General features: G+C 42.6%; 1 protein-coding gene across 2 annotated transcripts in view; it reads left to right on the top strand.

Moving 5' to 3' along the window:
- The window catches only part of dlg2 (discs, large homolog 2), a gene marked incomplete at its 5' end in the record, with an annotated part of 390,565 nt that overhangs the window by 144,855 nt on the left and 218,468 nt on the right, over positions 1 to 27,242 (top strand). The gene's annotated exons all lie outside the window — the stretch shown is intronic.

Genomic DNA, 27,242 nt, shown 5'->3' with positions numbered 1-27,242 from the left:
GCTGTGCTTATTTCTACTATTCTGTTGTATTAACTGCCTTAACATTTAAGTCATATTCACATTACTATAGATATTATTATAGTTACTGTTACGCTTTCGTTGTTTGCATCTCTGGAAGTGTGTCTGTCTCTCTCTGTCCATCTGTGTGTCTTTTCTCTCTTTCTCTCTCCTTTTCTTCCTCCCTAACCGGTGCAGACAGATCTGTCTCTACCGGTTGGGGAGGAAGAAAAGGAGAGAGAAAGAGAGAAAGACAAAGACAGAGACAGACACACTTCAAGAGATGCAAGCAACCGTAACTATGATAATATCTATAGTAATGTGAATATAACTTATATGTTATGGCAGTTAATACAACAGAATAGTAAGAACAAGCACATCTAAGGTGATAGAATATGAAAATGATAATAATTATGGCAAACATGATTAATGATGAGTAGCGGCAATAGCAGCTATGGTACAGCGAGACATACCACTGATGGTGGTTTTATGGCTACAAATTTTATAATTGATAAGACTAGTGACAGTAGATATTACTAATAGTTATAGTAGTAGCAGGAATCGTCATGCAGGACCACGGCAGCAGGCACCACCATGATCAGCAGAGACCTGCGAGACGACAAAGCACAAACATCTCGAGGGAAGAAGTTGAAATAGTAACATACATTGATGAGAAATGAATGATACATACAGAGAGGAGAGAAGGTCAGAGTATCAGGAAAAGTATTATCCCCGGCAGACTAGGCTTATAGCAGCATCATTAAGCAGAACAAAATCAGCTTTGAACAACATAACAACAACATAACAACACAGCTGAGGGCTCGTTAGCCCTAGCTGTAAGCTTTATCAAACAGAAATGTTTTGAGCGTACTATTAAATATGGGGACATTGTCTGCCTCCCGAATAACACTTGGGAGTTGGTTCCAGTGGAGATGAGCTTGGTAGCTGAAGGCTCTGCCTCTCATTCTATTTTTGGATACTCTAGGAACGACAAGTAGCCCTGCATTCTCAGAGCGCAGCGATCTAGTCGGGTAATACGGTAATATGAGCTCTTTAAGAGATGACAGACCCTTACCATTAAGAGCTTTGTAAGTAAGGAGAAGGATTTTAAATTCCATTCTAGATTTTACAGGTAGTCAGTGCAAAGAGGCTAATACAGGAGAAATATGTTCTCTTGAATTTGTTTAAGTCAGTACACGAGCTTCAGCATTTTGGACCAACTGGAGACTCTTAACAGACTTATTGGAGCAGCCTGATAATAAGGAGTTGCAATAGTCCAGCCTAGAAGTAACAAATGCATGGACTAGTTTTACTGCATCTTTCTGAGACAAAATGGGCCTCATTTATCAATCTTGCGTGAAAACGGGCGCAGATCTGAGTGCAGAATTGGTCGTATGGCAGGACCCACGTGTGATTTATGAAACATTCCTATCTGACCAATCTTAGCATACCAATGAGCGGGCCTTGATAAATGCTGCAGCTAAATTCGATCGTCTTTAACATGTTACGCCCCTAAATATTTCTGTTTTGGAGGCCTCGCCCACTGAGGTCAAACACAGAGAGAAGGAACGCAGGTTAGAAAAGAAACTTTTCGGACACACAGATCGGCATCCTGACATCCGAGAAGGAGCAAAATAAAGATGTGCTTTTTGTCAGTATTAAGAGTGGAATAAAAGGGGCCCATAGAAACGCTGTATGGAAAAGAATAACGGAGGCAGTCAACCCGAAGCAGCACTCAACTGAGTCCCGTGTGCGCCTGTGCCCACTGTTGGACAGGTGTTGTGCGTATTCAGCACCCCTGCCGTGAGATGCACCCCCTTGCATTATAGGTGATATTCTGGATCAGAAGGCTGTTGTTTCCACCTATAGGAGTAGCTTATATACAGGTAACCCAATTAAAAGCACACACCTTTGAACACATGAATTGCAAGAAAAACTGGGATTATATTTAGGAAACGCTGAGTCAAATACATTCAACTTGCTCAAAAGATCCATTTCATTCATTTAGTAATTATGGCTGCAGTATATTTCCACAGAACATACAAAAAGGTGTTGTTTTGAGTTTGCTATTATCCAAGTTTGTGATTTCAAACTCTTTATAATAGTTAAAAGACTGTAAGTAACCAATGTTCTGACCGTTGTGGGTTAGCTGTATATAAACTACTACTATAGGTGGAAACAGCCTTCTGATCCAGAATATCACCTATAATGCGAGGGGGTGCATTTCACGGCAGGGGTGCTGAATACGGCACAACACCGGCGCTCTTGCTCTGTAGCGGGGTTTGCCAGCGGGGTTATTAGGTATTCCGTAAGAGAATACCTTTGTCACCTAGAACCATACCAAGATGTTAATCATGTGTCGAATCGTGTGTTTTTATTCGTTTTAAGAATCCGTTTTGATCTGTTCTTAATATGTGACTGCTTATGCTTAATGACAGCTGAGGTTTGTTCATTATTTTCAGCCAGATTTTGCTGTGCTGCACCGCAAATACACAGGCTGAAATGTGCGTACACGATCTCAGACCAGACGTGAGATTTGATCGTACCTCCCGCTCACGTCCAAATTGATAAATGCCGCATTTGCCAGGAAATGGTCATACGCACGTTTTTCTGCCGTACGTTCGTTTGATAAATGAGGGCCAATGTTCCTTATTTTCGCAATATTATGCAGGTGAAAATATGCAGTCCTTGTTGTTAGTTTTATGTGAGAATCGAAGGACATATTCTGGTCAAAAATAACACCCAGATTCCTTACTGTGGTGCTGGAGGACAACATAACATCATCCGGGGTAACAATATCTTTAGCTCATGAGTTTCGGAGGCCTTTGGGGCCAAGTACAATAACTTAATTTTTTTCTGAGTTTAACATCAGAAAATTACAGGTCATCCAGCTTTTTATTTCCTTAATGCACATTTGAAGTTTAGCTAACTGATCGGTTTCTTCTGGTTTAATCGACAAATATAATTGTGTGTCAACATTTATGGAGTGCTTCCTTATATTATATCCTAAGGTAAGCATATATAAGGTGAATAGAATCGGTCCAAGGACAGAACCCTGTGTTGCTCCGTGACTGACTTCAGTGTGCATGGAGGATTTGTCGTTAACATGTACAAACTGAGATCTATCTGATAAATACGACTTAAACCAGCTTAATGCGGTTCCTTTAATGCCAATTAGATGCTTCAGTCTCTGTAAAAGCATGTGACGGTCAATAGTATTGAAGGCTGCACTAAGATCTAGTAAAACAAGTATAGAGACAAGTCCTTTGTCTAAAGCTATTAAAAGGTCGTTAGTTATTTTTAGCAGTGCTGTCTAAGTGCTATGATTCGCTCCAAATCCTGACTGGAAGTCCTCAAATAACTCATTATTATGTAAAAAGTCACACAGCTGATTGGCGATCTAATTTCTCGAGGATCTTAGAAAGGAAAGGAAGGTTAGATATAGGTCTATATATAGGGCTTTTTAAGAAGAGGTTTATTACAGCTATTTTAAAAGACCGTGGTACATAACCTGTTGATAAAGACATGTTAATCATAACTAATACAGGAGTGCTAACTAAAGGTAACACTTCTTAAATAACCTAGTTGGAATAGAGTCTAGGAGACAGGTAGAAGGCTTTGTTGCGTAAATAGTAGAGGTTAATTTTTTAAGGTCAACTGTAGAAAAGCAGTCCAAGAATATATCAGGTTGCACAGTTGTTTATAAGGTTCATGAAGTCGTTACTACTGAGGGTTATAGGAATACATGGCTCAATAGAGCTGTGGCTCTCTGTCAGCCTGGCTACAGTGCTGAAAAGAAATCTAGGATTGTTCTTATTCTCCTCTATTAAAAATGAGTAATAAGCTGCTCTGGCATTATGGAGGGCCTTCCTATATGTTTTTAGACTTTCTTGGCAAACTAAGCGAGATTCCTCCAATTTAGTAGAACGCCACTTACTTTCCAATTTTCGCGATATTTGTTTTAATTCACGGGTTTGCGAGTTATACCATGGAGCCAACTTCCTCTGTTTCATTATCTTCTTTTTTTAAAGGAGCAACAGAGTCAAGTGTTGTTTGTAGTGAGCCTGCAACACTGTCAACAAGGTGATCAATTTCAGAGAAACTAACATTAGTGCAGGAATCTTGACTATTAGGATAACGCATTTAAATAAATGCAGATGGAATCGATTCCTTAAATCTAGTTACAACACTATCAGATAAACATCTAGTGTAGAAACTTTTGCCCAGAGGTGAGTAGTCCTGTAATATTGATTCAAAAGTTATTAAATAATGGTCTGATAAAATAGGATTCTGTGGAAAGACTATTAAGTCATTGATTTCTGGGGCTCATAAAATATATTAAACTACTAATTAAGGGTTAAACAACGATAAATATAATAGTTTAATTAGTTGAAGGATTTAAAAGTTCTTTTCTTAGTAGAAGCTGGCTCATTCATCTTTGTGTAACATTAAATAATCAGACATATGGTGAACACAAACATTTATTAACAGATTAATAAATGCAACAAACAAAACACAATAAACTAACTAAAGCTAACAGCAAGTGTGTGTGCTTGCGTGTGTTTGTGTTTGTGTGTGTGTGTGTGTGTGTGTGTGTGTGTGTGTGTGTGTGTGTGTGTGTGTGTGTGTGTGTGTGTGTGAGAGAGAGAGACAAAGAGAAGTGGTGGGGACTCGGTCCCCTGCAGAGAAGGTGTGAACAATTAAGTTACATGAAGCACCAAAAGCCTGATCTCTCGGTTCTTATGACAAAGTTACAATGGTATCTAGCCGTTCATAAAGTCCTATAACATGTAGTAACGCCCAGTTGGTGATTAGTTACCAGTCCATGAGATGGTAGATGTTTTGCGTTGCTTGATGCCAGCGGCTGGTTGAAGAGGAAGCTTCGTGGTGAAGAGGTTCTTGTCTTATTTGTGGCTCTTATGCAAAAGAGGAAACAGATCGCTCTGTGCTGTGCTCAGTTAAGGATAACCGGTTGGTTAACCTTTGTGGTGATCCTACGCCATAGGCCAGGTCCAGGGCCGAGGGGACAGCGGGCAGCTGGTCTCCTGGATCCGCAGAGTGGGAGGAAGATCCGGTAGAAAGAGAGGGAGGAAGATCCGGGAGAAAGAGAGGGAGGAAGATCCGGGAGAAAGAGAGCGAGAGATTGTGTGCTTCACTTTATATAGGCCCGGATGATGTCATCACCTGGGGGTCAATTCAGCCAATGAACAGTTTGGGTCCCTTGGAGAATTCACACATGGGTGTGACCTGTTGTGGGGGAGAAGGCATGGCAGCCAAACTTTTGGGCCTAGTCTTTGAGGTCTTTGTTCCAGCAGGCTTTGGGCCTACTTTTAATCAAACTGACAGTTCGAGTTAAACCAGAAAATGAACAATCATCTTTCGGTGCCGGTTGCAGAGAGATAAACGCATCAACGTCCACGTGAATATTAAAATTTCCTACGATGATTACTTTATCAGATTTAAGGACTAAATTTGACAGAAACTCTGAGAATTCAGACAGAAATTCAGAGAACGGACCTCCTGGTACACTATAACCTCCATGGTACACTATAACAAGTATAATTGGCTGCACAGTTTTCCAGGTTGAATGTGAAAGACAAAGAACAAGACTTTCAAATGAATTATAATTTAGTTTAGGTTTAGGGTTGATTAATAGGTCTGAGTCATAAATAGCTGCAACGCCTCCTCCTCGGCCACTGCCTCGAGGAATATGAGTATTAATATGACTGGAAGGAGTGGATTCATTTAGGCTAACATATTCTTCATGACACAACCAGGTTTTAGTCAGACAGAGTACATCATTATGGTTATCTGATATCAAATCATTTACTAATACAGCTTTAGATGACAGAGATCTGATATTTAAAACTCCACATTTTATTTCCTGATTTTGTTGCATTATCGCAGATTTGGTGTTGATTTGTATCAAGTTTTTCTGTGTAGCTCCTCTTCTGTTCATTTTTGATTAAATTAATGTAGATGATCGTGAGGCACAAAGCGTTTGTATAGGATTCTTAGCTGGAAAGTGATCAACAGTGGTGGTGCAGGACTCGACAGTCAGGTCAATGTTGGCAGATAAACGTCTTGAACCCTCCTGGTTAGGGTGCAGGCCTGAGTCTGTTAAAAAAGGCCGTAAAGTTGTCCACAAATGAAATACTTTTCCTCAGGCAGTATCCTTTAAGCTACAGGTGCAGCTGGTGGAGGCGGCTTTACATCACCTCACCAAACGCGGTGGGGGAAGCGGGCCAGAGATAATCAGACGCTTCCCTGTGTCTAGCAGGCGGTCCACCATCGACCTGAAGTCCTGCTTGAGGACCACGGACTGGTGGTTCTTTAAATAGTTGGTACCGGCTTGCAGGACCAGCGTGGAGGCCAACCTGTGTTGTGAAAACAACTGGAGGGCAGATCACTCAACCTCCCTGACGCGGGCTCCATGGTGGCAGAGGGTTTGGCCACCGCGTACCCTCACGTGCCTGACCATCAAGGTCCCACAACCAGCACGGAGGGAATGCGCTGTTCCACGGGCTGCACTGAGGTGCGCCGGCCCGCGGCTGCTCCTAAACGAGACGGAGGGGAGGGAACGGTTTGGCCGAGTGGACCCCGGCTCCTGGGTCGGCGAGAGCCACTACCGGCTGTATGGACGGATCCCGTGGACGAGCTGGAGCACGCACCAAGCGGGGGGAAATCTTGCAGGCTTAGGACGTCAAACCTGTTATCAAGTGGTAGATCCGGAGGCGTAGGAGGGAGAGATGGGCGAGCCCCAGTGCCCCTGTTCACCACTGACCAGGGTTCACTCGGCTTGAGTGGAGTTGAGCTCACCAGACCCGGAGCCACCGCTCTGTCCTCCCTGGTGGAGCACTGCCACTCTGCGGGGTGAAGGCAGGAGGTGGAGGCTGCCGATGACTTGGGCTTGGCACCCTGGTGGTGCCAGCGGGACTCGATGAGTGCTGGTGCCGGAGATCCGGTGGTGATGGAGCCAGTCCACGGCAGGGTAGTGTTGTCGGCGGCCGTCATCGTACAGCCATCATATCTCAGCCTGTACTGGGGATCCTGGACAGAAGCGTCACAGGGAGGTGAGTTAAATTCCGGCCCTGGAGCCGAATGTCCAAGGAGATCCTTCTTCACTCTCTTCTCTCAGTTGTTTTTAGATCCCACTGAGTTGAAGAAATTCTTTAAAAATTGGCGCCTCGCTAGTGCAATTCGGCGTCACGACTTCTGTGTTTTACTTCTCTGGTGTGATCAGAGGCAACCACAGGCCTGATGGTTAAAAGCTTCGGTCCATGGTTTCAAGAAATAAATACAATAAAAGCTGGGCACGAGTGATTCCATATATTGAAACGATAGACTAAGTTAAAAACAATATTTACCGAAGCCGAAGTGGCAGGAACTCCCTAGTGAAATCAAACGACGCTGTGTATGCGTAGATGACGTAGACAAATGACGTAGACAGTACAATGCAATGCAATGCAATGCAATACAATGCGATGCGATACAGACCAATACAGACCTCTAGGTGGCGGTGGCAAGGAGTCCAAACACATCTGACAAGTTGTCTGAACTAACAGCTCTCGTCTAGCGTTAACCTTGTTCTGTAGCGTTTGACTGTCCTGTTTCCTGAGAACTCTGTCTTCTAATGTGACCTCAATGTAAAAAATAGTGCACTGATCTTGCCATTGAGGTAAAACAGCAGCCATTATTATTGTGATTATTTTCTAAAAATAGATATTCATTCATCTTCAACCGCTTATCCCGGGGTCGGGGTCGCGGGGGGGCTGGAGCCGATCCCAGCTGACATCGGGCGTGAGGCGGGGTACACCCTGGACAGGACGCCAGTCTATCACAGGACACATAGAGACGAACAGACAGACAACCATTCACACCTAAGGGCAATTTTGTAGAGTCATCAATTAACCTAACACATGCATGTCTTTGGATTGTGGGAGGAAACCGGAGAACCCGGAGGAAACCCACGCAGACACGGGGAGTACATGCAAACTCCACACAGAAAGGCCCCAGCCGGGATGGGAACCCAGAACTTTCTCGCTGTGAGGCGACAGTGCTAACCACTACACCACCGTGCAGCCCTAAAAATACATATATATTATAAGAAATGTTACTTATCACATCTTTAACACAATTAAGAGATAGTCAGCTATATTTAATTTTTATTTTCTGTATACTTGATAATCCTTCTACATACTGTTTTCACCTCATTCATGACCAAAATATCAATTTGAGAGGTGCATGCATGCATGTGTGTGTGTGTACATGCTAGAGCTAGGCGGTATGACCAAAAATTTGTATCATGGTATTTTAGCAAGATTTTGGTGGTTTTATGGTATATCACAGTATTTTATTGCTTTTGAATGACCTGGTGTTATTATATGTGTATAGCTTATTTTACTGTCAGGAGTTCATAGAATTTAAAAAACATGCTGTTTGGTGGTGTTTTGTAAATGTACAATTATTTGTTTTACAATTCTTTATGTGAAATTACATTCATTCATTATGTGTCACAAATTGTTGTGAGCCATGCGGTTAGTTGTTAATGAATGTGGATGTTCATATACTTCTTAATGGGTATTAATTGATGAAATTTATAGCACTTTCAAATGAAAATACATTAAGAACCCACATAGTACATTTATCCATCACATACTTGCCTTTCTGTTTGTAGTCTAGTTTGTAGTTACTTGTTTGTGCTCTGGTGTGTGTGTAACCTTGTGAATTGTCCGTGCTGCAGCAGTCTGCCCAGCCTGTGGTTCCCTCTTGGCTCAACTTCCTACAGTGGGGTGGGGTGTGGGTGGGAACTTGTTTGCCGCAGTTACCGATGCAACGAGGGGGAAGCAATTCATTGCTGTCCCACAACACTGCCAACGCTTGCACGCACACACACATGCACGCGCACGCATGCACGCACACACACACACACACACACACACACACACACACACAGACCAGCACAATGAGCAGCCAGTCTAAGTGCTGCCATAGAGCAAGCAGTAGTTTGAAGAGAGCTCTTCCCAGCTAGGGAGACAGCAGTTTGATTCTCACCACACACACACACACACACACACACACACACACACACACACACACACACACACACACACACACACACACACACACATACACATACACACACACACACACACACAAACACACACTTCATACACAGGCATGCAGGAGGAGAAGAAAAAGAGCGCAAAGGTAAGGAAAGACTTTAGGGCCATTCACAGTATTAACAAGTGATGCGTGGGTGAGAGGGAGAAACTCTAGCTGTATATGGGTGTGTATGTGTGTGTGCACGTATGCATGTGGGTACATTTTTTGTGCTAGCTCACCCTGCAGACTAGGAGCTTCAACTATGTAGCAGAATACTGCAGCAAAGTCTATAAAGGCTTCTAGACCTTAGCCTCTGAATCATTCATATTATGTAAATGTCTGTTGTGAGCTACTGTACTATAGGCCATTTTGTGTGCTACTATCTACTCTAAGTATGACAGATCAGTAAAAGCAGGATATTTTCATCCAGTAAACACATACAGCTGGTGTTATGAGAAGGAATGTGGTGCTGAAACAATACATACATCAGTTACATCAGTTTCAATTTTATCAATCTATTAATTGCTTATGTCATTAATGATGTAAAATCACCAAGCAACTAATGGTTATGGCTTCAGCAATATGAACGTGATTATGAAGTATTTGCTTGCTTTACTTCCTTTTTTACTGTTTTGAATCTAATGATTTAGAGGTATGGATTGTAAGTATGTTTTGAAGCATCTCATAATAGGCTCTCATAATTTAAGATGGAACTTTCTCACAGTATTTGACATTTTTAAGCAAATCATCAATCCGTTATCCAAGTAATTGATGGATAATCGATAATGAAAATAATGGTTAGATTGCAGCTTTGAAGGGATGCATTGGACACAGTGTCTTTCAGGTGGTGAACTCTTTCTAGGTAACAGCTCCAGTTTTAGTAGCTGTCACATGAAACTACTTTGATGAAGAGATATTTTCCATCTCATATACTGAAGTCAGCACATGGCATTTTGAAAGAAAGAAAGAAGCATGCCTTTATTAGTACCGCAAGGGGAAATTCACTTTTTTTGTAGTTTGTGTCCACCTGCACATGGACTGCAGAGGGAAGGTAGATAGTAGCTAATCCTGTTCTAAAGCATATCTTATTAATGTTTTCAATGGTTTATGAGAAATAAATATAATAAAACTCAACTAAACTTAAACTACATTTGGATCTGCATTCAATTCAATTTTATTTATAGTGCCAACTCACAACAAAAGTGATCTCAGGACACTTTACAGAGTAGGCATAGACCCAACAATTCCCCCGTAGAGTACGGTGGCAACAAAAACCTCCCCTATAACAGGCAGGAACGTCGGACAGACCCAGCTCTGTGTAGGCCGGCCATCTGTCTTGACCGGTTGGGGAGGAAGAAAAGGAAAGAGAAAGAGAGAAAGACAAAGATAGACAAAAGACAGAGAGACTGACACACTTCCAGAGATGCAAGCAGCCAGCGAGTTACAGTAACTATAACAAAATCTATAGTAATGTGAACATGACACACATGTTATGGCAGTCTACAAAGCAGAACAGCAGGAACACGCACATCCAAGGTGACAGAACATGAAAATGATAATAATTATGACAAACATGATCAATGATGAGTATTGGCAATAGCAGCTACGATACAGCAAGACATACCACTGATGGTGTTTTTATGGCTACAAATTTTATAATTTATAAGACTAGTGACAGTATAAATGACTAATAGTTATAGAAGTAGCAGGAAGCGTCATGCAGGACCACGGCAGCAGGCACCACCACGATCAGCAGAGACCTGCACACAGGACCAGGGCAGCAGGCACCACCAACATCAGCAGAGACCAGCACACAGGACCACGGCAGCAGGTACCACCACAATCAGCAGAGACCTACACATAGGACCATGGCAGCAGGCACAGACACCATCAGCAGAGACCTGCACACAGGTTCACATGACCACTGCAACAGGCACCACCACCATCACCTGAGACCTGCGCACAGGACCAGTTTTAAGTTTACTCTTAAATATGGGGACAGTGTCTGCCTCCCGAATAACACTTGGGAGTTGGTTCCACAAGAGAGGAGCTTGGTAGCTGAAGGCTCTGCCTCCCCTTCTATTTTTGGAGACTCTAGGAACTACAAGTAGCCCTGCATTTTCAGAGCAGCAATCTAGTCGGGTGATACGGTACTATGAGCTCTTTAAGATACGACGGAGCCTGACCAATAAGAGCTTTGTAGGTAAGGAGAAGGAATTTAAATTCTATTCTAGATTTTACAGGTAGCCAGTGCAAAGAGGCTAATACAGGAGAAATATGTTCTCTACGGTTTGTTTTTAGTTAGTACACAAGCTGCAGCATTTTGGACCAACTGGGGACTCTTAACAGACTTATTGGAGCAGCCTGATAATAAGGAGTTGCAGTAGTCCAGCCTAGAAGTAACAAATGCATGGACTAGTTTTTCTGCATCATTCTGAACCACAATGTTCCTAATTTTCGCAATATTACGCAGGTGAAAATATGCAGTCCTCGTTGTTAATTTTATGTGAGAATCGAAGGACATATCCTGGTCAAAAATAACACCCAGATTCCTTACTGTGGTGCTGGAGGACAAAACAACATCATCCAGAGTAACAATATCTTTAGTTTAACATCAGAAAATTGCAGGTCATCCAGCTCTTTATTTCCTTAATGCACATTTGAAGTTTATCTAACTGATCAGTGTCTTCTGGATTGATCGATAAATATAATTGTGTATCATCAGCATAACAATGAAATTTCATGGAGTGCTTCCTTATAATGTTTCCTAAGGGAAGCATATATAAGGAAGATAGAATCTACTAACTTTAGTGTGAATGGAGGATTTGTCATTAACATGTACAAACTGAGATCTATCTGATAAATAAGACTTAAACCAGTTCAGTGCGGTTCCTTTATTGCCGATCAAATGCTCTAGTCTCCGTAGCAGGATGTGATGGTCAATAGTGTCGAAGGCAGCACTAAGATCCAGCAAAACAAGCACAGAGACAAGTCCTTTGTCTGAAGCTATTAGAAGGTAATTTTTACCAGTGCTGTCTCAGTGCTATGATTCGCTCTAAATCCTGACTGGAGGTCCTCAAGTAACTCATTATTAAGTAAAAAGTCGCTCAGCTGATTGGCGACTAATTTCTCGAAGATCTTAGAGAGAAAAGGAAGGTTAGATATAGGTCTATAGTTAGCTAGTACCTCAGGATCAAGACTGGGCTTTTTAAGAAGAGGTTTAATTACAGCTACTTTAAAAGACTGTGGTACATAACCTACTGATAAAAACGTGTTAATCATATCTAATACAGGAGGGCTAACTAAAGGTAACACTTCTTCACTTAAGTAACCTAGTTGGTATAGAGTCTAGGAGACAAGTAGAGGGCTTTGATGCTGAAATAGTAGATGTTAATTTGTTAAGGTCGACTGTAGAAAAGCAGTCCAAGAATTTATCAGGTCGTACAGTTTCACATTTAAAAGAACTTAATGGTTTATTACAGCTTGGATTATTCAATCTGTATCCAAATTACTTTAATTAATTTCATGTGTCCAATGGTATTAGAAAGACATGATGGCCATAACTGCAAAGATAAATTAATTTGCAATTCATAGGAATTATCATTCAAAGCAATTCTTACCTTTCTTGCATGTCTCACAGAGCTTCCCTCCAAAGTGTCACTATGAAACAACGCCCACTCTGGCTGCAGGCAGTGAGAAGCGGAGAGAAGCTGCACACACAGACACAGACATGCTGCCTCGCTGTCACACAAAGTTCATAAATTACCAATACTAATAAACCAGTACTTTTTATAGTATTGGTTTACCATGCAACACTACTGCTAGTATTATTGGTCATGGCATTTTGACAAGGCCCACCCTGGACTTTCCAACCAAAAAGATATGACTGTGAAATACATTCATTTATTACAAATAACTAGTTATCTGGAGCACACAGGAGTGGTGACTCAGCTCATCAGAGAAGCCCGGGAGAACAAGGGAGACCTGACAGTGCTCTGGCTTGACCTAGCCAGCGCCTACGGTTCCATCCCACACAAGCTGTTCCAGACAACCCTGGCCAAACATCATGTGCCGGGCCAAGTGGCAGATCTCATCATGGACTACTACCACCAGTTCAGCATGAGAGTCTCAGCAGGGCCAATAACATCAGAGTGGCACAAAGTGGAGATTGGGATCATCACAGGTTGCACCATCTCTGTGACCCTTTTTGCCTTGGCGATGAATATGATCGTTAAGTCCGCTGAACCAGAGTGTCGGGGCCCTCGGACCAAATCAGGGATGCGCCAACCACCAATTAGGGCCTTTATGGATGACCTGACAGTTACCACCGAGTCAGTGCCAGGCAGCAGGTGGATCCTGCAAGGGCTGGAGAAGCTGATTGGATGGGCAAGGATGAGGTTCAAGCCTACAAAATCAAGGTCAATGGTGCTAAAGAAGGGCAAGGTCACAGACAGGTTCCGCTTCAACATCAGCGGAACACAAATCCCATCCGTCTCAGAGAAGCCAGTGAAGAGCCTTGGCAAGGTGTTCAACAGCAGCCTGAAGGACTCAGCATCTGTTCAGGCAACCTGTCAGGAGCTGGAGAAATGGTTGAGAGTGGTGGATCAGTCAGGGCTTCCCGGCAAGTTTAAGGCCTGGATATACCAGCATGGTATCCTGCCGAGGATACTCTGGCCTTTGCTTGTCTACGAAGTTCCCATTTCCATCGTAGAGAGCTTGGAAAGGAAAGTCAGCAGCTTCCTCAGGAGGTGGTTGGGATTGCCCAGGAGCCTTAGCAGCATCGCCCTCTACGGAAACAACACCAAACTTCAGCTGCCCCTGACGTCGCTGGAGGAAGAGTTTAAGGTAACACGGGCCAGAGAGGTGATGCTGTATAGGGACTCCAGTGACCCCAAGGTGGCCCAGGCAGGTGTGGAGGTGAGAACAGGGAGGAAGTGGAGAGCTGGCATAGCTGTGCAAGAGGCAGAGTCACGGATGTGCCATAGAGCCATGGTGGGAGCAGTAACCCGGGGGAGAGCTGGTCTTGGGAGCTTCCCAATTCCACACTATGAGAAGGCCAAGGGAAAGGAAAGGTGCCGTCTGGTCCAGGAGGAAGTGAGGGCAGCGGTTGAGGAGCAGAGAACCAGCAGAGCTGTCGCCCTGGGGCAACAAGGAGCTTGGACAAGATGGGAGCAGACCATGGAATTGAAAAGTCACGTGGACTGATCTCTGGAAGGCTGAACCACAGCGGATAAACTTCCTTGTCCAAGCAGTGTGCGACGTCCTGCCAAGCCCATCGAACCTCTCCATCTGGGGCAAAGTGGAATCTCCGATTTGCCCACAATGCCAAGCCAGGGGGACATTGGAGCACATCCTGAGCTGCTGCCCAAAAGCTCTTGGGCACACATGGCGCCACGACCAGGTTCTGAAGCCCATCACAGAAGCCATTAGCATGGGGATCAGCAGCTGTAGACGATCACGCCCTACCAACCAGACGATCACCTTCGTGAAGTCTGGAGAACAGCTGCCAAGAAATACATGTGCCAGGAGTCCATCAGGAATCCTGGCAACTGCACAGGACTGGCAGCTTTCTGTGGACCTGGAAAAACAGCTGAAGTTCCCACCCCACATCGTCGCAACAACTCTGAGGCCAGACATCCTTCTGGTCTCAGAGGAGACCAAAAACATCATCTTGTTGGAGCTGACAGTGCCGTGGGAGGACCGTCTGGAGGAGGCCCACGAGAGAAAGAGGACCAAGTATGAAGAACTGGTCATCGACTGCTGCAAGCAGGGCTGGAAGGCAAGGTGTATGCCCATTGAAGTTGGATGCAGGGGTTTTGTGGGGAGATCTCTCTACAAAGCCTTGAGTGTACTGGGCATCACTGGACTAGGGAAGAGAAGAGCCATTAAGAACATCACAGAGGCAGCAGAAAAAGCCTCCAGATGGCTCTGGATTAGGAGAGGAGATCCATGGGGAGTAGTAAAAGCTACCTGAACGCAAGTCGGGTCTGATCAACCAAGGCTGGGTCGCCTGGGCGAGGGTGTATGATGTTGAAAGACCCGAAACACCCGATGACCCCAGGTCACATCACTGATGATGCGTTCAGGAGCATCCGCGGGATGTATTATATTAACTACTTTGCTGGCGAAACCAGTGGCGACCAGGAACAGACTGGCTGACAACCAAGAATAGGGTGGTGACGACTGGAGAGACAGTGGACAGCTTGGAAAGACGGCAACCGGGGCGAGGCGGGTTGGCAGCCCAAACCGCATCCTCTGAGAGGAGGAAACCCAAAGCAAGCTACAGATCGACTCTTGGAAAAATACCCCCAGGGGTGCCCGAGAGGGGGGGAGGATGAGCACCCCGATCTGACGGACCAAATGGCAACGACCAATGACAATGGACAATTGACTACGAGTATGAAATGCATATGTGGAAGTATGAAATGCATATGTGGAAAGGTCTGTAAAAACAGCCGAGGCCTGAAGATTCACCAGACCCGGATGAAGTGTGTGGAGGGAGAGGGAGGGGCACAACGCACAGGTACCTTACCTGGTGAGACGCAGGAGGAGCCAGGCCTGGATATACCCCATAGAGCCCGGAGCCTCCAGGCGCCGCAACCAACCCCTCACAACAGACCTCCGGAGAAGATTCGAGTCCAATGGCCGCAGGCCTGCAAGACGGCAGTATGCAACAGTTCGACGATGATGCCAACAAGGTACTTGAAGCAACAGCAAAGGAGGACGTGGATCGAAGGCTTCAGGCAATGACAACCATCATCGTCTCTCTAGCTGCGGAAAGGTTCGGCACAGTGGAGAAGAGGCCAGACAGAACACCCTTCGCTATGAACCAGAGAGCAGGGAAAATACATCAGATTCGGCAGGAGCTGAAGTCCCTCAAGAAACAGTATAAAAAGGCCAGTAAGGATGAACGTCCCCCCTTGGTGGAGCTGCGAACCATCCTGAGGAAGAAGCTGCTAACCCTCCGCAGAGCAGAGTGGCACCGAAGGCGCCGGAAGGAAAGAAGCAGGAAGCGAACATCCTTCATAGCCAACCCCTTCGGCTTCACCAAACAACTCCTAGGGCAGAAGCGTAGCGGAAGATTGGCTTGCTCAAAGGAAGAGATCGATCTGCACATCCAGACCACCTACAGCGATCCCGACAGGCAGCAGGAGCTGGGCCACTGCAACATCCTGATAGAACCACCTCCACCCATCAAGGAGTTTGACAGCAGGGAGCCTCTCCTAAAAGAGGTTCAGGACGTTGTGAGGAGGGCAAGATCTAGTTCAGCCCCCGGCCCAAGTGCAGTCCCTTACAAGGTCTATAAGAAATGTCCCCTGTTACTGAAACGACTGTGGAAGATACTGAAGGTCATCTGGAGGAGAGGGAAAGTGGCACAGCAGTGGAGATTTGCTGAAGGAGTCTGGATCCCAAAGGAAGAAGATTCAAAGAAAATCGACCAGTTCAGGATCATCTCCTTGCTAAGCGTCGAAGGCAAGATCTTCTTCGGCATAGTGGCAAGACGGCTGACCGACTTTCTTACCAACAACGGCTACAACGATACCTCAGTGCAAAAGGGAGGCATATCTGGAGTGCCAGGTTGTCTGGAGCACACAGGAGTGGTGACTCAGCTCATCAGAGAAGCCCGGGAGAACAAGGGAGACCTGACAGTGCTCTGGCTTGACCTAGCCAACGCCTACGGTTCCAACAGGTCACATCACTGATGATGCGTTTAGGAGCATCCGCGGGATGTATTATATTAACTCATATTATATATAGGCTGATGATCCAGCATCTCCTCTTCTGACAAACTTAAGCACACATAAATTATAGATAACTACATTATCATTCATTTTATCAGCTGCATTTGGTCCATTCAAACTGGCTCCACATATTTCATGTTATACTTTTTTAGATATAACACATTGTTTATTCAAGAACAAGACCTGATGGTTATTTACTGAGCGATGTCCATCCAGATTGGCCATGGCCATGCCAAGCTAGTCAACATTTTAAATTCAATATTTAGTCAGTACTCAATCCATTGTTTTCCATCCTGCATTACTCCAGAGTTGTAACTTAACCCTGACTGAGAGACCAGATAATTATTGTTTTCTTTCATATATTATATATTGTCTGGACTGGGATAACTGGAAAAATCCAGAGGCAGTTGCAAGGTACCGACAGGCCCAAAGGGCTGCAGCCTCAGTTGGTGTGGGAGAAGTCAGGGAGAAGGACTTTCGGTTGGCACCAAGGTGCTTTTGGAAAACCGCCAAGCACTTCAGGAGGGGCAAACGGGGAACCATCCAAACTGTGTACTGTAAGGATGGGCGCTGTTGACCTCAAGTGAGGAGGTTATCAGGCAGAGGAAGGAATACTTTGAGGAACTCCTTAATTCAACTAACATGCCCTCTTTTGTAGAGGCAGAGCTGAAGGGGGATGGGGGATCATTGTCAATTTCCGCAGTGGCAAAGCCCAGGGGACTGATGTGATCTGTCCAGAAATGCTGAAAGATTTGATGATGTGGTACTCATGGCTTCATTGGTCTGTGACCTTCGGCACTCGTGAACTTTTCACCTCTAAATCTGAGGCCATGGCTTTCAGCAGGAAACCGGTGGATTGCATTATCCGGGTAGGGAATGAGTCCTTACCCCAAGTGAAGGAGTTCAAGTACCTTGGGATCTTGTTCACGAGTGAGGGGACGATGGAGCGTGAGATTGGACGCAGAATCGAAGCAGGCCATAGACTGTGTAAAAAAGGAAAGTAGTATACCCGGGATCCGTGCTCTTCACTTTATCCAATCGTCCTCGCCTATGGGAGTCTCCATCTTGTCAGACTTTGACTCCGCATCATTTCCTTTTACCAAAAAAGAGCATTGATGTGACGTTGGGGGGAGGGAGTTATGTCCATCTGGCTGACGTATACCTCCAAGGAGAAATGAGGGCCAGAGGCTAGCTGTCACAAAAGAGGCACCCCTAAGTATTCATAAACTTTAACCTCCAATACCTCCGCATGGTTAATGTTGCCCTGGAAAGGGAAGTGTGGGGTCCCCTGCTGGAGCTGTTGCCCTCGGGACCCGTCCCCGGATAAGAGGTTGAAGATAAGTGATGACTGTGTGTCTAGACTGGTGCCCACAAAGGTTAGTGCTGGAAAGCAGTTTCATGTCATACATGCGCATATGAAAACATGTTCACAGGTGACAGGGTTATATTTTCAGAGTTGCAATTTATAAACAATGTTGCCTGTTGGTATTAATCAAACAAAATAAATTGTTATTTAAGCCTCACTTTTGTCAGGTGTCATTAGTGAGAACAGAACAGAACACCACCAAGACACAGACAGACGATGCACAGCACAGCTGCCTTAGCAAGATAGACTGTTTCTATTGCTATGAGACAGACCAGAGATAGATGCACTGCAAACTAACACATTTGCTTATGCGTCGGGACAGCTCTGATAGTTGAACAGCAGTGGCAGTTTTGGCTTGTTTTGGCACTTCAGGCGTGGTCATCCACTGCTCATTATGAACCTACCTTTTCCTGTTTCTGCACTATTTTTTATTAAAACACTGAGTATTAGTCCTATTAAACATGCCTACATCTTCTCCAATCAGAATTATTTTGTCTTGTTAAAAGCCAGCCGGAGCTTTGGAATTTGTGTGAGGAAACAATTTGTGATATGAGTGGAAAAGTATGTTGACTCCACTTATTGTCCGATGGCCTCCCTTTGTCAGAGCTAATAAAGTGGCCTTTAACCTATTCTCTCTCCCCTCTTTCTCTCTTTTTTCTCTCTCTCTCTCTCTCTCTCTCTCTCTCTCTCTCTCTCTCTCTCTCTCTCTCTCTCTCTCTCTCTCTCTCTTTCTCTCTCTCTCTCCCCCTCTCCTTGTCTCTCTCTCTGGCTCATCCTTTCTCTTGCAAAAATGCAGGAATGGTTTAGAGGGGAACATTCCCTTGGTTTTCTGGACTGGATGTAGGGGAATTTCAGACGTAGCAATGTGGGGGAAAAGGGGGGGGGGGGCAAAGGTAAGGCAGTTCCCAACTTATGAGAAGGAGAAAGGAAGCATCCCCAGCCTTTTAGCTGTCTTTGTCTGAGGAATGAAATTGTGGCTGAAATCAATGTGGCCTCATATTTTTTTCTTCTTAATTTACCAGTCGTCAATTGGTATTTAAAGAGACCCAGGCCTTCTTTTAATTTCAGACATAATGAATCCCTGCACCATATTTCCACATGAATCTCTCATCCTGTACAGTATCTTTATTGGTTGCCACTAATTTGGATATATGCTTTCACTTCAAACTCAAGTATTTAACTATAACTGATATCCTTCTGTCAACAAATCCCACATGTAGACAAAACAACAATGCATACTGTATATCCAAGTAAAGTGTTTGTGTGTGTATCACAGACTGATATATCTTCCTCTTCTCTGCCATTGTACTCTGTAAGATTTTCATCTATTTCATCTGTTAAGTTCCTTTCTATCACAGACTGAGTTAAAACAATGGTGACTGATCATATGACTCACTAATGAAAGCACTTGTTGTAGGGGTGGGCGATATGGCAAAAATATCATATCATGATTTTGTTTACAGTAAATCACAATCACAATTGCATCACAGTTTTTAAAAATCATTGATTTTTATTATTTTCAAGTTACTGAAAAGTGCAACCAAAGTATCCCTTATGTAAAAATTAATGGTGGGACAAGATTAAAAAAAAAAATCTAATTAATTAGAGGCTTTGTAATCAATTAATCGCGATAATCGCATACCAATATTTGACTTAAGAAGCAACATTTTTCAATATAAATAGATTTTGGTATATGACTTAATTAATTAATACACACAACAATGAGTTTAAACAACAAAATGTGTTTATTTTGATCAGTGAGCACTAACTTTTTGTAAACTTTTTCGTCTGAAACACATTTGTTTTGGTTTATAAAAAATAAAACCGTGCTTAGTACGGAATATTCAAGAATAGTGGAAACCTAACATTGCAAAAATATTTAGAATAATATCCTTGGCATAAAATAAACAGTTAAACATAAAGTGATTTTTTTCCTATGTTTTCAAAAACACAGAAACAAAAATGATCCATCAACTAATGACAGTCCCTCAGGAGCGTTGTCTGTGCTAACATTCGCTGCAGCATGTTCAGCGTTGTCTGTGCTAACGTTAGCTGCAGCATGTTCAGCATTTGGGTGGAGTGGAGGCTGAAGAGCTCCAGTGGGAGGTTAATTCTTTCTTGCACAATTTTTACACAGCCGTGCTCTTGTCCATGTTTCCACTTGGTCGTTTCTTAAAACTCAGTGAACCCAGCAACAACCAACTCATCTGCTTCTCATCAGTTTTATTTCTCTCATGTTGTGTCCTGAGTGTCAGTATTAGGGGCCGGGCCAGAACTCGTGCAATGAGCAACGTTCCGCACTGAGTGCAAAAATAAATTGCGATTATTTGGCTTATTTTTTTAATCACGTAATTTTTTCTGTAATTAATGAATCTTAATTAACGTGTTAAAGTTCCAGCCCTAGTATATATATATATATACACAAAGCATTTAGACCAAAGAACCTTTCTGAACAGATTTGAATCAGTTTGCCAAGTACAGTGGACATTTAACAAAGAGCTCCCTAAAGCTTCCTGTTTCCTGTGCTGCTGTGGTGTGGCTGGACTCCTCACTGTTTTACTCTCATACTGTTTAGGATGCTGTCTCTTTAGGTGGTTGAAAAGGTTTGTTTTGTTACTGTCTGATGTGCACACCTTGTGAGACTGTGTGTGTGGGGGGTGGGGGCAGGTTTTGGGCAGAAGGCGGCCTATGTGAAGTGACGGTGCTGCCTTCTTGTTAAACACATTAGGAGTCAGCGGCTGCAAAGGACATTTATATGTTTTTATAGGCTCATAGTTTTACAGCTTGTTCCATACATCTGTGAATGAGTGTCGACAGACAGGGTCAATGTGATGGGACAGTTTGACGCTTGCATGCTGTTAGGACACGGCCATTTCATTTTCATTTTTTCAGCCATGAATCCTCATCACTGCCTGTACTTCGCTTTAATTGGTTGATCAGCGTGTCTTTAGGGCGGTGAATGAGGCGGACTAGTCAAGAGTGTGATTAGGCTGAGGAAAAAAAACCCTGATGCATCTGTAAAGAGTATGGAACAGTTATAGATAGAATGTGCCCTACAGACGATAGTACGATATCTCTGCTTTGACAGATTCTAAACACATTCTAGTCCTTCACAATAATATCATAATATCGACCACCCCTAACTTGTTTCCTTTTTGCCGATTATTACAATATCTGTCTGTTGCGACATCCCCGGACTAGATGTTAAGATGTCACTATGTAAGTGACGCTGGTTACGCTGCATTCACTTGTAATCGGGAATCGGGCACTTCCAACTTCTGAGTCAGGCTTGTAGTAAGGACAGAAGTGTAATAAGAACAAAGTCAACAAGCATAGTGATCATGAATCCCGAATAACATTTGGGAGTTTGTTCCACAGGAGAGGAGCTTGGTAGCTGAAGGCTCTGCCTCCATTTCTACTTTTGGAGACTCTAGGAACGACGAGTAGCCCTGCATTCTCAGAGCGCAGAGATCTAGTTGGGTGATACCTTGCCTTGATAAATTCAAGGCAAAGTTATTTTCAAGATAGTAGTTGGATCAGCAAGTGCTGAAGAATATTTTACTTTTTCTTACTGCTTTATCAAATCTGTATAAATAGACGGTTGCATATATGAAAAAAAAACACCTAACACCTAAAAATTCTAACAAAATGTTTCTCAGCTGTTTTTTGTAGTATTCTGTGTCCTTAATAACATACTAAAAGTCTATTAAGGTTGGACCACTAGAATGGTGTAATTTACAAGATGGCATCAAAGATGGGCAGGAAGCCCTTAAAATATCCTAACTCCTTCCTTATTTGTTCTAGACAAGAGATCTTGGTGTCTAACCCCATGTTTTCTGGGTCTATGAATCCATTGGACTTGTCTAAATTGCACTGAAATGATTACATACTTATGGAATATTTGATTTTGTTAGATAACTGTAAGGTTTTATCTGTAAGGTTTGGGATGAACAGGAAATGTGTGTGATTTAGCCTATGTCATGGAACGCAGGGCGTTTTTTTTTGTGCTAAAACACAGAAAAGTTATTGCAATCAAAAGTAACTTAAATTGGAGTTGTATAACTTTTGATCATAAACAACTCTGAATTAGCCTGAATTACCCTGAACAGAGGCCTGTGAACCCTCTAAATTTGATCTCAACTGTATTTATTACCTTATTCAGTGAGTGACTATTTGTTCAGTGACTATTTTAGAGGACCAAGTATTAATTCTTGATTTATTGTGAAATACGGTTATTTTTATCGTTCAGAATTCAATAGAATGTCCGCTGTGGCTATACCACTGCTGTACTTCAACAAAAACCTGTTATGGTGCACAACAGAGGTTGAACCCAAAAGCACGACTCGATGCAGGAGATTCAGTTAAAGGTGATATTTATTGTGATCCGGTGACAATACCATGGTGCAGGAAGAAGTAATGGCGTGCAAGGAGGGGTCCCGGGGTCCCACGAAGAGTGCTGGTGGTGCTGGGTGAAAACGTGGTGATCTCCTCTCGTAATGGCGGAGTCGCGTTTCAACGCGGGCTGTGTCATGCAGGTCGGAAGCTTTCCCAAGATGGATGTCCGTCGGCTGTAGTGAGCGGCAGTGGCAGGAGGAGACGAACAAGCATGGAAGCAAGCAGGCACAACACTCACAGGGAAGGGGAGAGACGAGGATCAAAAACATATACAGAGCAGACACAACGAAGAGGAGGGACTGCCAAGATGCAGATCATGAGAAAACCTTTATTTTGTGAAAAAAAACAGTGATTAAAATTAGAAAACAGTAATCATTGTGTCAGAAGAAGAAGAAGAAGAAGAAGAAGAAGAAGAAGAAGAAGAAGAGAAGATTTCAACAATGTTTTCTTCTATAGGATTCAAAAATGAATAGGAAGTGTAGAGGCCACAGCTTTGAATGACTTCAGCAGGGAGCATACCTTAGGTCCCTGGGTCCTTTGTTCCCTGCTTTACATGTAACCGGGGAACATTGGTTATTTCTTTCCACAACCAGTGCCGAATTCCATGGCAAATACACCACACATGACTGCTGAAACCAGACTTTTCCAAAAAGTTCACCCTGGACTCCAGTTACAAAAAACTCTGGTTTCAGGAGCAATAACTGCGGTTACATGTGGATGAAAGACCAAACCATGCAGAGAAACTCTTTACAACACCATCACACACCCACCTTTCACTTATACACAACCTAAACCACTGATTTCACTGATTTCCACATCCCATTCTGTATATAGTTAATTTGGTTCTTTAATTTGGTTTAACTGGGTTTAATCTGATTTAATACAGTATTGTTTAAATAATTAACATGGTGTTGTCTCCCTCTTTGTGACCACCTTAGCCAGATCATGACACACTATTTACAAGAAAAACGCTTTACATGCAGTTTTTTTTGTCATGTGCAGTTTTATACTTTAAATAAAAACTAAAGTGCAGTAAGAAGCTTTTGGATTTTTTTCCTCTCATTTTGCAGTTACATTGCCATTTCGGCCCCAGGTACTTTCATACTCGGGCCCTAATTAAAACAAATAACTCAACTTTAAGATACTACAATGAAGAAAACAGCTATGTAATGTATTTATAAACCAATAAATTAACTCTAAAATACTGTGAAAGCAATCAAATAAACCGTCAATACTGTATTATTTACAGTACACAACTGTAAATTAAGAAAATTACAGAGTAGTCTATTTGGACTCACACACTGTCCTACTGACTAGACAAAAGTGGATTCACTCATCATATTTTAGAATACTGAAACTATATATTTGTGAGGTGTCTGAGAAGATTGTCCATAGGTTTTTAAAATGTTCAGTAGGAACCAGTGGGCATAGAGCTGAGTGCTACAGATGGAAATAGGCAGGTCAGAAATTCTCAAGAGAACTGTGTTAGGCAGTAGTGGCCCTACATGTAGCAGTGTCACTAATTTATTTACAGTGTACAGGGCTGCCAATCGCAAGGACAGCACGCGCATACTAGAGTTATCTTGTTCCCTTAACAAAGAAAAGCACATGTGGCCTTTAACAGCTTATTAATTAGCTTTGGAAGATGGAGGTGAAGTATTTTGTGAATCCTTTTTTCACACATTGCAACATTTTACATCTGACTTCAACCACCTCTGAAAAGGCGAAGATCATAACTCAGTCCACATTCAGATTCATTTCAAACCACCTGCACCTGTGTAGTAGTTTTGGATAACAACTGCTTTCCTCACTCATGTAGAAAGTTAATAACCCCCCACCCCCGCACCCCCTTACTGCCTTTATTTAGCGATGTGGCCCTTGAGACCAGGCAGGCAACAGGTCCTTCATTTAAAGATACAATCCGTAACATTTCCATCTAGTTAATTGTTTTTGAAGTTCCTATCTATCACAGAGTGAGTTAAAACAATGATGATTGATCATATGACTCACTAATGAAAGCACTTGTTGCCTCTTTGTTGAGTATTCCAAACTGAGTGTCTGTGGAGACATACTTTCTATAGATGTAAATGCGCAGCTTGCCACTGTCGGTTATGCTGTGTTCCAGCTTCTGACAAGTAAAAGTGCATGAATTTCTGGCATTTCCTTATTGGATGAATCTAGAATTTGCTGTGAATGGGGCTAAGTTTTACCTAGTCTTGTCACATCACCTAAGAAATGTCTCCCACTGCCTGCAGCCTTACTAAATGGCCCAGAAAAAAAAACAAAGGAATGCTTTAGTTTAGGAGTTACTAAACACCAGAATTCACTAGAGTGTGTGGTGTGCATTTTGCATTATTTTTTGTACATTTGTCTCACAGATTTTGTTATCCTTTATGAAATATGCTTTGGAATTGTTTGTCACAGGCTCCCCGATTAATGAATCCACATTGACCTCAGTCACCATTTATTAAAGTGCAATTTTAGTTGTTGGCCCTCTCTGTTCCACACTTGATCAGTGCTATCCTCGGTGTTACAGTCCCATCTAGTGGTTCAGATCAGATAACACTGTACTATGCTGTACACGGTAAAAAGGCCAAGATCTATAGCCTCACTCTGCCATATATCTGTGGATATGTTTATTCTGTTGCTTGTCCATATGTGTATTAACTGTCGGCGGGCTGCCCATAAACTGTATGGTTGAAGTGGAAAATAATTTCCCCTTGAGGACAATAAAGTTTATTTATATATTAGCGAATCAGGATGCAGAGTTCATACAGACCCTGCCAAGGTGTTTGGAAAGACCCTGATGCTGCAGCTCCTGCAGCTGTTGTATATAGTCCTCACACGCGTACTCACTGACTCGTCAGACTTTTAATGATCTTGCCCTCTGCAGCTCTGCTGCAGGCTGACCACTAATGAGAGACAGAGGGTGAAATACAGTCATAAGTTTTAAACAGCTCTAACAGGGTTACATGTCCTTTTGTGTATTGAACCTGTGTAGTAGGTCTTTACATTACTTTTTCTTGGCTACAGAGAATTTCATCTATTTAGTGCATCTGGTAACAGGGAAATCCAACGGGTACTCAAGCAGACACTAGAGCAGAAGTCAACGATCAGGATGTACTTCAGTAACCCAATGTTCAGTTGCTGGAATGGCGATTTAAATCTATAATGCTGTGGCAAGTGGGAATACATGCTGTACGTGTAATGCTGCACAGAATAGACAGTGAACCGGCAATGAGCAATAGTTCCATCATCTTTAATCCAGGTGCCAGTAGAGATTAAAACCAGGAAATCAATCAGTGAAGGCAAGGTAGGGGGCACACGAAGAATCAACTGAGCAAAACGATACTCAATACCTCTTTTGATACCACGACAAAAAGAAAAAAATTCCTTGGCCCACAAAATGGGATAATTTTTTTCTTCTTTTTTATTAACAACCTGCACACTGGTACTGTTACAGAAAAAGTCACTGAACACACACCAACACAGTTCATTTTCATCGATTAAATTTTTCATTGTTTCATTTAATCTTTGTAGCCTGTGGTTAAGAATCTGATTGTAGATCTGCTTTTCTTATAGCTTCAGTACTTTTGATACAATATAATGTGATATACAATCATATTGTATAATGTAAAGTAATTTACCTTTTGCGTACAGGAAAAGTCTTAGATCTTTGATTTCAGCTCATGAAAAAACTGGATCAAAAACAAAAGTGTTGCATTTATATTTTTGTTCAGTGTATATGCAGATTAGACAACAGACTTGAAATAAACAGGCAGATAACTACACATTTGCAGAGTTACTGTTGTGTGCGCAATCTGTTTCTTCTAAATATGACGAACCAGTCACTTTATGAATAGGTTTTACCAAATAAGACTAACCAATCCCTTTATAAATATGTTTTACTAAATAAGACTAAGCAATCCCTTAATAAATATGTTTTACCAACTAAGACTAAACAATCACTTTATGAATATGTTTTACCAAATAAGACTAACCAATCCCTTTATAAATATGTTTTACTAAATAAGACTAACCAATCACTATATATTTTTTTTTACTAAATATGACGAACCAGTCACTTTATGAATAGGTTTTACTAATTAAGAGTAACTAATCACTTCATAAATGTTTTATTTAAGACTAACCTATCACTTTATAAATGTGTATTAAAAATAAGACTAACCAGTCATTTTATGAATGTTTTACTAAATAAGACTAACCAATCACTTAATAAATATGTTTTACCAGCTAAGACTAACCAAACAGTTTATGAATATGTTTTACTAAATAAGACTAACCAATCACTTAATAAATATGTTTTACCAGCTAAGACTAACCAATCCCTCCCCACTTCTGAAAAACTTAATTAATAGTAAACCAATAAGTGTCAATATTTTTTTCCAAATGCAAATTTGCTCTAGTTAAGGACAAGTGATATGGCAGATTATTCTGGTAATGAGTTCATTCTTCCACGGAAATGACACAAACTGCAGTAGGGAGGATGGTTAGGGGGATCAAGGTAGAGTGGGAAGAGAGAGATAGAGAGAGTGGGTATTCCTGAGAGAGAGAGAGATAGAGATAGAGATAGAGAGAGATAATTGTATAGTGGGGACAGTGTGAGTGTGTTTGTG

Source organism: Echiichthys vipera (genome assembly GCF_963691815.1).
Source record: "Echiichthys vipera genome assembly, chromosome: 14".
Classification (NCBI taxonomy): domain Eukaryota; kingdom Metazoa; phylum Chordata; class Actinopteri; order Perciformes; family Trachinidae; genus Echiichthys; species Echiichthys vipera.
Note: the sequence above shows the minus strand (reverse complement) of the source record. Positions and strands in the feature narration are given on the sequence as shown.